The sequence below is a fragment of the Toxorhynchites rutilus genome, chromosome 3 (assembly GCF_029784135.1).
Source record: "Toxorhynchites rutilus septentrionalis strain SRP chromosome 3, ASM2978413v1, whole genome shotgun sequence".
Lineage (NCBI taxonomy): Eukaryota > Metazoa > Arthropoda > Insecta > Diptera > Culicidae > Toxorhynchites > Toxorhynchites rutilus.
In genome coordinates this window covers 98,928,278-98,938,341 of record NC_073746.1, presented here as the reverse complement: position 1 = coordinate 98,938,341, position 10,064 = coordinate 98,928,278, and positions in this window count along the sequence as shown.

Below are 10,064 nucleotides of genomic sequence, written 5' to 3'. Positions count from 1 at the left end.
TCTCTCTCAAACGATGTGATAATTAAAAATGATTGGGTGGCATTTAGCGACACTTATAACAAGTTTGTTCTTGCGACACCAGTGAACAATGTTATCGAGTAGCCTTTGAAGGTGTAGGCAATCCCCGATGCAGCGTACTACGATATAGATTGCAAGCGTCTGAAATTTTGCATTCCCTCATATTTTCTCTCAAAAACATTCTCAACGATGTGATAATTAAAAATGATTGGGTGGCATTTAGCGACACTTATAACAAGTTTGTTCTTGCGACACCAGTGAACAATGTTATCGAGTAGCCTTTGAAGGTGTAGGCAATCCCCGATGCAGCGTACTACGATATAGATTGCAAGCGTCTGAAATTTTGCATTCCCTCAATAATTTTAATAGTATTCAGCTGTGCGAGAAAGAGGGGAGTCAGCAGCATCACAGATACAGTATATTATTTCTTATTCGACATACTGAGGCATTCCTCAGTGTCGCATTAGAAGCGATTGTGACCTGTAATTGTCGCGAATATGACAGTGGTACAGTGTCAACGCTTGGTAGCGACTTTCAATCTGAGGCCATAAATTGTACCCCTAACTCGATGTTCAGAAAAATGTCCAATTATTCGTATCGCATTATAGTCCAATTATCTAGATGTCGAATTAGAGGTAACTTACTCTGCCGTTATCTCGTAAGGTGACGTAGGAGCCACAATTTACGTGTTTCTTTTTTGGTTATAGATCGATAAAGAATATCAAGTATTTTCTAAAAAAAACTGTGAAAGTTTTGCAGAAATATGAAAAAATGAACCCGTATAAGTTTGGAAATGGAGTGACGTAAGCGCCATTTCGACAATGATGAGATCAAGTTGATTGTGATGCGATGTGATTTTTTATCAGATCTGATGGCATAGAATGAACGAGTTGGAACAGTAAATTCCACACAACATTTTTCGTAATGCACGTTTAGCATAATGAGAGTCACATGTTCTCTTCCTTGTAAATTTTCCGAAAAACAGTCATTTTAATCAAAAACAGTCTTTCTCCATGCAGTGCTACATTTATAATAACAATGTTGTTTAGAACTATAAATCATGTAGTTGAAAACAGTACGCCAATCGGTAGTAGAAACAGCGATTAAGATTCGCTGTTTCCACAACAAACTGATGTTGGTAACATAACTTAAATAAAACTGCAGTTTTTCAAAAATCAAGCCGATTGCAATGCTTTTCCACCAAGTGTACCCATTTTGTACAGATCAGATTTTCATAGGGTACGCGTATGCTGAGTATCCATGCAATTTTGAGAAAAGCCTCGTACTGAAAATTTATTCCTCTGACGCTTGCGTCACTTTGCGAAATTACGGCAGTACTGTAGTTTGTTTTCTTCTTAAGGTGGCCGTACACTCTTTGTCCAGAGGTCAAATATTTGACACTTTTTGACAGATAAAATTTGTTTTGATATTTGTACAAACAATATTTTGTTTGCCACTTTTCAACTATCGACAGTGGCAAACAATATCAAATATCGAACATGGATAAAAATTGGCTGAAATGGTCAAGATAACCTAACCATGTACCAAGATATTTCAGGCATCCAATAACTGAATATTTGCTTGTCGTGTTTTGTGTCGAACATATTTGATCAGTACACGTTGAGCAAATTTTATCTGTCAAAAATAGACAAATATTTGGCTTTCGGCCAAATAGTGTATGAGCACCCTTATTTTTCTTACGCTATTTTGTAAAGAAAATTCAAAACGGGCAACTTCAATCAGCCCAGCTTATCATTCGATTTGTTCTCAATCATTTTCGGGAAACGTGTTCAAACTTGACGTGAAGCTGACGTTTTAAGTGCGATTCACATACAACATACACGTCACGTTCACGTCCCGTCACGTCACGATACGTCAATGATTCTACCATGCAATTCTCATGAAAACATTCACATACACCAGCAACGTAACGACCCGTCAGCATACGTTCAACGAAAACGACCGGCAGGGTTTGTAGAAAAGAATAATTGACGGTGACGGACGGCTCGTTTGGTTTTTGTCTGGGCTTTGTGTCTCGGCTTTTGTTTTGATTTGGTTGTACAGTAATTTACATCTACATCGACATTAAGCTAATTGAACAGATCTGTGATGCAACACGTTTAATTAGACATTTTTACCTCTAGTTGGACATTTTTGTAAACATTGAGTTCGGGGCCCAAATTATGGCCCCACATTGAAAGTCGCCACCAGTCGCAAATGTCCAATTACTGGTCAAAACCGACTTCAATGCGACACTGAGTGGTGCCTCAGCATATCGCTTTATAAGTAACTTACTGTGCTTTTTATACCAACATAACTCTTAGCTCCAAATTTCGGAGTGAAAATCATTCGCGACTAGTTGAAAGAATTATTCTATTTATTATTATTGTTGCATAAGGGTCGGACTACGGGGTTTAAGCATTTAAATAATTGAATTCAATGATATTTATTGAATTTTTCTAAATTTAGAACTGATTCTGGGCATGCTGATTTGAAAGAGGGCATTGCAATTTCAAATTGTTGTAGGTGGCGACACCATGAATAAAATTAAATAAATCATTCGTTTGGCATTTGACGTGACGGTGCGGGTGGAAGCATTGACTGCATGTGTGAATTGGTGGAGACGTTGATGGAACGTAGACGTTCTTCTCCGTAACGTGCTATGTGAATCGCACATTAATACGCGATTTGTATTTTCGTGTTTTAATCGGACAACTTCGATTAGCCTTTTGCGATCCGGTGCAATTCTATTTGATTCGGTACAGCAAAGATGAGGTGCCAGGTGAGGCGATATGACAGAAGCAAAAATCTCATCCCAACATTTGAATCGTTTGTTTGAATGGAGCCAAATTTGGCATGTAGAGGTTTATGGTGGGCACGAAACGTTTCTATGGTGGATCGACACTTCCCCCTCTCTAAGGGGGTGCTGACATACAAAAGAAACACAAATGTCTGCATAACTCGAAAACTTATCAAGCAAATGAAGTCAAATACTGGCATGTGGAGATTTTAGGGGCAATAAATGTTTCTTTTAATAATAATAATGTTTATTAGACTATGGGCTGCAAGCCCGTTATCCTTCTTAAAAACAAAACATGGAAACAGGAAAAAAAATTACAAAAACTAAACATGGAAACAGAAATAAAAAACATCTTCACTTATACATTTAGTTGTCCTCTTAAAAATAATCGTAGTCTTCTTCGAATTTCTTCTGTTGTCATATTTATGGAAATCACTTCTTGCAGCATGTTGAACTCACGCATGAATCAAGTTGTAGGTTCGTGCTGGGTGTAATTTCTGGACCTCAGGAGTAGATCAAAAACCCTCCGGCGACGAAGAAAAACGGGGCTTGTGTTCAAATTTATCCGTTTGTAGAGACACAGACTTCTTATCCGCCCGTTCAATAATTTAAAAAAGAATGTCATATCCGAAACTTTTTCTGGACATTTTCTTAATTTTGGATATGCAAATCGTGTTGCGGTCGCCACACTACACTCGCAAAGTCGAGTTTAGACCGTATAAGACTGGTGTAGATCCTCAGAATTACATGCGGGTCTGTGAATTCTTGCCCAAAGCGACGAGTGAGAGCAAATTGTTGCAGCGCTTCCTTGACTATTCGTTCTAGGTGGAATTTAAACATGAGGGATTGATCTATCGTCACGCCTATGTCTCGAACCCACTCTACTTGTTGTAGATCCGTACCCTCCAGCCTATAGTCGAAAGTTATCGGCTGAGCTCTCCTGGTACAAATAATAACGGAGCACATGCTGAGTTTTACACTCAGTCCGTTGCTCTCGACGAATCTTCGAAAATTGACTAAATCTTGCTGAAGCAGATGGCAATCATCGATGTGTTTCACGGACAAGAAAATATTCACATCATCCACGTATATGAGCACTATTGCGTTGACCATGCATGATGGTAATTTATTCATGACCATGACAAACAGAATAGGCCCCAAATGACTACCCTGCGGAACATCTGAACTAACACCGAAGGACCTATATGCATTGTTGTGCACTTTCACATATTGTGTTCTGCTCTCCAGATACCTCCCAATCCATTCGAACATTTTTCAGTGAATGTCGAAATCAGCCACCACGCGCATTATGCTGTTTATTCCAACTACGTCGAATGCCTTGCTCATATCCTTGCTATGATCTTGCCGATCATTAGTATGCCGCCAACGGAATTGTTTGGGGACTTTGCACACGGTAGATTGAGCCATTTTTAACGACTTCGCGATTTAGGAACCTGACCATGTCGGATTTTTAAAGAGGGTGTCGAAAACTAATTTTTGGGTTGCGGCTTCCATCAAGTACAACTCCTTTGAGAAAAATAAATCGTGACGAATTTTTCAACACTGAAAGAAGAAACAATTCAAAACACACTGCTGTCAAACATTCTACTGGAAGCGCTGCAGTAGAACAAATAGTAGGGGAAATCAGGGAAAACCCGACACCTTGGGTAAAACCGACACCCCCTGATTTTTTCAGTTAGAAGCAATTTTTTTCAAATTTTCCGATGTCCCCTGTACACACTTGTCATTTCTTACGTTTCGAGTCACCCCACCGCTGCGGAAGTCGATTTGCTGTCAAAACAAACAACAAAACAGAACCGGTCAGCAAACAGAAAACAGTCCATTTAAAATTTCGCTCGTGGAATTTAAATGTTGAGGTCGGAAAATTTTGAAAAATTCGATACTTTTATGAGCTTAATTCATCGTAGATCATCGTTCAGTGTAGTTTGTGAGACGGTAAGTGGTGTTGTTGCTTATCAATGCTCGAAAACATTGTTTTGAAATTTCGAGTCCATTCGGGTAACACCGACACCTTCAAACAGGGTAAAAACAACACCTGGTTTGTGTTTCACAGACAGGAAATATGCGTTCTTACTTTTTGTAGCTTCCTCGTTTTCATATTCGAAAGACAAAACGGCAGAGCTGAACTGATAAAACAATCAAAACCAACGTTGAATTGGGCAGGTCAACAAAAAAGCCTGGCATAGCTCATGGTATCCCTTCGTTCAACGTCCATCGGCACAATTCACGTGGATGCTCACCTAAGCTGGGATCTTAAAGTGTCCACACAGTATATAGATAATCTCTTAATACTTTGAAATTATTGTAACGAGTTTTCATTCATTTTTTTTTTTTCAAAAGTGTCGGTTTTACCCGACAGGGTGTCGATCTCACCCGCACTCCCATTTATTTCACCTGAAAACATCAATTTTTGTATTCTATCAAAGTTCGAGTTTTACTCAAAAATGATCAGCAGATACTGTAGAATGGTTCATAAACAGTTGAAGAGAGGTTCTGTAACGATTTGGAGTCAAAGACACATGGTAGATCTTGGAAATATGTGGAAATCCTTAGGGTGTCGGTTTTACTCTGATTTCCCCTACATTTTGATAAGGAAATTAACTATTTTTTTTTATTTTGAAATCTTGTTTAATCCAACCGAAAATGTATGTTTGCATTTCACAAAAATGCAACACGAAACTCAATGTCGCCAATGTTGAACAGCGTGGCAATGATGCCACATTTGCGCTACTCGATTTGATTTGACTCGATCGGATTTCAGAATGCAAGATTAAAATCCGTTCGGGTAGTTCTGATTAGATCGAATATCAGACAACGGGTAATTGTTTTGATAAACAGTTTGGAAATGCAAAAGCATCAAGTTTATTGTTTTACGTTAAACAAATTAGAATAGGAATACTCACTTGGACGTTTGGAATTGATCAGCTGACAGTTCGGTCGAACCTCAAGTTAAAAAATTTTTCTTCAATGATATCGGTCACTCGGTAGTAGAATTATCGCATAGCATGACTCTCATCTGATCAAAATCGACAGTAGGACGGGGTAAGTTTTCGAGTTTAACACCCTTTTAAGCCGAGAAAACTGTTGCCGTACAAATATTAATTCATCCTTCAACTGGAATTCTAGACTTCTTCATCGGTCCCACCGAATATTGATAAGAAGGACAGTTGACATTCATTAAATTAATCAAAGAGGAAAAAAACCTTGACACAATAGTTGAAATATGGGAAAACCTATGACAATATAACAAGGACTACATTGCGCAACTCTATCAACTTGTGAGTAAATATATTTCTATAATTTTAGAACAGTATTGCATTCGTCCATTTGTTTAGAGCGCAAAGTCAACACAGAAAACGTGATTCTTTCAGAACTATAATGAAAATTTCATTCAATACGCAGTTTTATTGCTCCTTTAGCTACAATTTCTATATACAACATCGTTCATTGTACCTGATAAATGGATTGATTTAATCGGCGCTAGTAAGTTCGTTGAAGTCAACGCAATGACAAACTTATGTCTATTTCGCTATAACTCATACAAGAAAAAACGGGCACACCAAATTTTACGTTTAATGTTGTTTCTAGACCCATGACATAACTGATAAGCCTACTACCAAAAATATGAATGGTGCCACTCTGTGGGAGACCAATCACATTTCGGGGCTGAAAAGGATTATCTGTTGCTGATGCCGGAATATAGCTTTGAACTGTGCAACTGCTGTTTATTTGCTCAAATGAGATTAACAAATTCTCGCTCCCATACGAACAACAAAACCAATATTGTTGCCTAAAAAAAGCAGATTAATACTGAACAAATTGCATTAATTATACGCGAAAAAATGAATTCACCTTCAACATTTTGTCGGTCACCTTCTCGTACTCTAAATTGATTATACCTTCATGACTTTTCTAATCCAAAAACACTTATCAGTATTCACTTTTGCCATGTCATTTCACTTTTTCACCACCCGTCTTCTGTGATTCGAAATGATGACATAACAAATGATCATTTCATGTGAATAGAACCATCAAAAAATTATCAGTTGTTTGGCTAGTCTACTATTTCATATTCTGAAGCTCATAAGTAGGAGGAATCCTAATCTAGCTTATGAATTAAATGTTTCTAAACAAACCACTAGAAGAGGCAAAACCTGTTGCAGAGGCTTCAATCCGCAATTCACGTTGAACTTGATTCAAAACATTTAGTAAATTTGAATGAAAGTGCTCCCCTTTTCACCCCTGTGTCACAATATGAAGGCATGATTAGATTCTGTCAAGCCTTGGTTCGCATTCAGTCACATTTTGGATTGAAATGAAACGCAATAATTTTAGTTACTAACGCAAATTTGTGGCTCAAATCAACAACTTTAACCATCAATGATTGTTCTGCTCGTTGTCGACACACATTAAAAACGTGCGGAATTCTATTTATTTTCACTAGCACGCGACTATCAGCAATGTGACGCTATTTCGTCCAGCGTTCTATCTGCGTAGTAAGTCATTTCAGCTTCCATGCTGGGATTGCGATTTGTTTAATCACAATTTCACTGTAACGGTCAATAATACAAACATATAACACACCCCTCTGTGAGGAACGATGAACTTTCGTTTTTCCTTTTCTCTGCGTGCTATATTTCTTTCAATTTGTTAACGTCCGAAATAATTTAGTAGTTGTCAAATGCAATCTTCCTTGTGCGAGATGGAAAATTTAGCCCAGTATTTTGACGGCTGTCAAACTTGGAATTGATCGAAATAAGGATTTGTTCATATTCGTCATTTTAGAGTATGGGTCATCTGATAACTATATGCGATTCTCAAACTATTAGGCAGCGGAAAACCTACATTAGTCAAATAACGGATACTAGTGGAAATCTACAGAAATGTAATTGATAATTGCAAGAAAAGAGTTGACTGCATATTCAACAGCTCAGTCCAAACAATGAAAAAAAGTAATCGAAACCTTGATAATGTATTTTTGCACTTTACTTTCCGGACCAAGAAATAGATGACCCTATCAATAACTATGAAACGCATATTTTTGAAAAAAAAATTGATTGAATATGTCAGTAGAGCTCTAAATTAATCGATGGATTATGTGGTGAAGGTGGTCATACACCGTTTGACCGAAGCCAAAATGTTTGACACTTTCTGACATATAGAATTTGATCCACGTGTACTGATGGTGTTGATAGTTCTTGTTTGTTAAATTTTTCCGAATGTGTTTCCATGTATTGTCATACAGAAAATATTTCAGTCAATTGTTTATCATGTTCTTTGTTTAACACTGAGACGAGACATAATAACTGGCATCCTACTCATCTTTTTGCCGTGACTGATCTCATCGGATGCAAAGTTCTGTTTATTCATTGGAAAGCTATAGAATAAAGTACGCTATACATGCAACGTCGCGTCACCGTAAAGTCAACGTAAACGAATGAAATGTCAAATATTTTCTCATAGAAATCATATGGTCGCACATACATCAGCAACAGCAACCTTGACGTCCGCAAAATAAGTCCAAGGGAATAGTTGACGAAACGGTGACTAGACGTTGTATGTGTAGTGCACTTAATGAGCAAATGGTTTCGAGAACGTGAACGGGACAACATAATTACATAAGTACTTCTAAGGAGGGCATATGATCGGGATTGATAATGGTAATCTAATCGACTATAAAACTACCGTGTCATTCGGACTGCTGACAACAGCTCCTAAACAAAAATTCTGTGTAGCAGGCCGATATTATTTTGTCAAAAACGGCAAAAGTGAGTCAATATATATACCATTTATGAAAAAAGTCAAGAGCTGTTACAAAATACTAATGTATTGTGTAATGATATTATGTTAATAGTTAGCATGTACTTAGTTCACTCTGGCTGCAAAGAAAACGACCCAGGTAACCAGTAAGCATTAAGAATTGGCCTTAACAAATTAAGCACCACACGTTTTGGGGCAAACTTGATCGCTTCACTTGTTCGTATTCCACGAATGAGATCGTTTCCTCCGGTGTGGGTGAAACGAAGGCGAGCCATCGGTAGGTATTGTTAGATTCTTGGCAAACCAAGGATTTAACCATCAAGTGTAGAAAACACGGATTATTTCGTGATCCCTCCGTAACAGACGGAACAAAAAAACACGAAAAAACTCGTGAGCAGTCCGCAATGTGTTGAATGAGCACTGTATTCACATAGAATACTGAATAAATGCTCATTAAACTCTTTAAACTGATATAGGGTGGACATAATGCTGAATGAGCGAAATATAGGTCCTTGTAAATTCTTCAGTTTTTACTAAGCAGTTGGCTTTGTCCTAAAAAACCGAAACAAAATTTCGTTTGTTTTAGGACAAAGCCATCGAATCTATCGGGACTCGACAGAAAACCAATAAAAAAATTAATCATACATTTAATGAGTCCACACAGATTTATTGCAACAAGTTTATGGATGATAATATTGATATATCCATTGTTTAGATTTACGGTGCACTGTTTTGAATGAGAAATAATTGTTATATGAAAATTACCTTATGAGATTCGAACCAAGTTACTTCTGCAACATGCGTGTTTCTCTGTTGTGCTTTTGCTACCTGGAATACTGTTTTTTTTTTTTATCCAAAATATATATTTTATTAAGTCATATGGCGTCAGCCTAACGGGGCCGAGAGTTCAATATTTTGACAATGTTTGCTTAGACTATGTTAGTAATATGTAACCGATTACTCGCGGTTGACTCGAGGTTAGTATTACAAGTGTTCTCATAATTGGTATGTCGCAGTCTTCGATGCTCTGTACGTGTGCCCGACACGGGATACTTCCTATTGGGATGCAGCTGACCATTAATCAGCAACGCCCCCTTAGTCTGTACCCCATATCTAGCGTGGTGCGTCTTTCTCGACTCGAGGAATCCAGGATAGAATGGTCACTAGCCGGCGCAATCATCAGCTCGTGTAGAGTTGTCATGAGCGGTACAACCTTTGGCTCTTGTTGAATCATCAGTGGACTGCACAACCTTCGGCCCGTGCATCTGTAAAGAGTGTGTGTATGTATTGCCGCGACTAAGTAAAAGTTTATCGATCGGATAGGAGGGATATGAAACGGGGACACAACGAAGGAAACATCATTGAACGTTGACATCGGCGTTTCTGAGGAACAGGTATAGATGAAGCAGAAGATCAGGATCCCGGCTACCTAAGATATATCCGATTGTCTGCCTTGTGCTCTCAG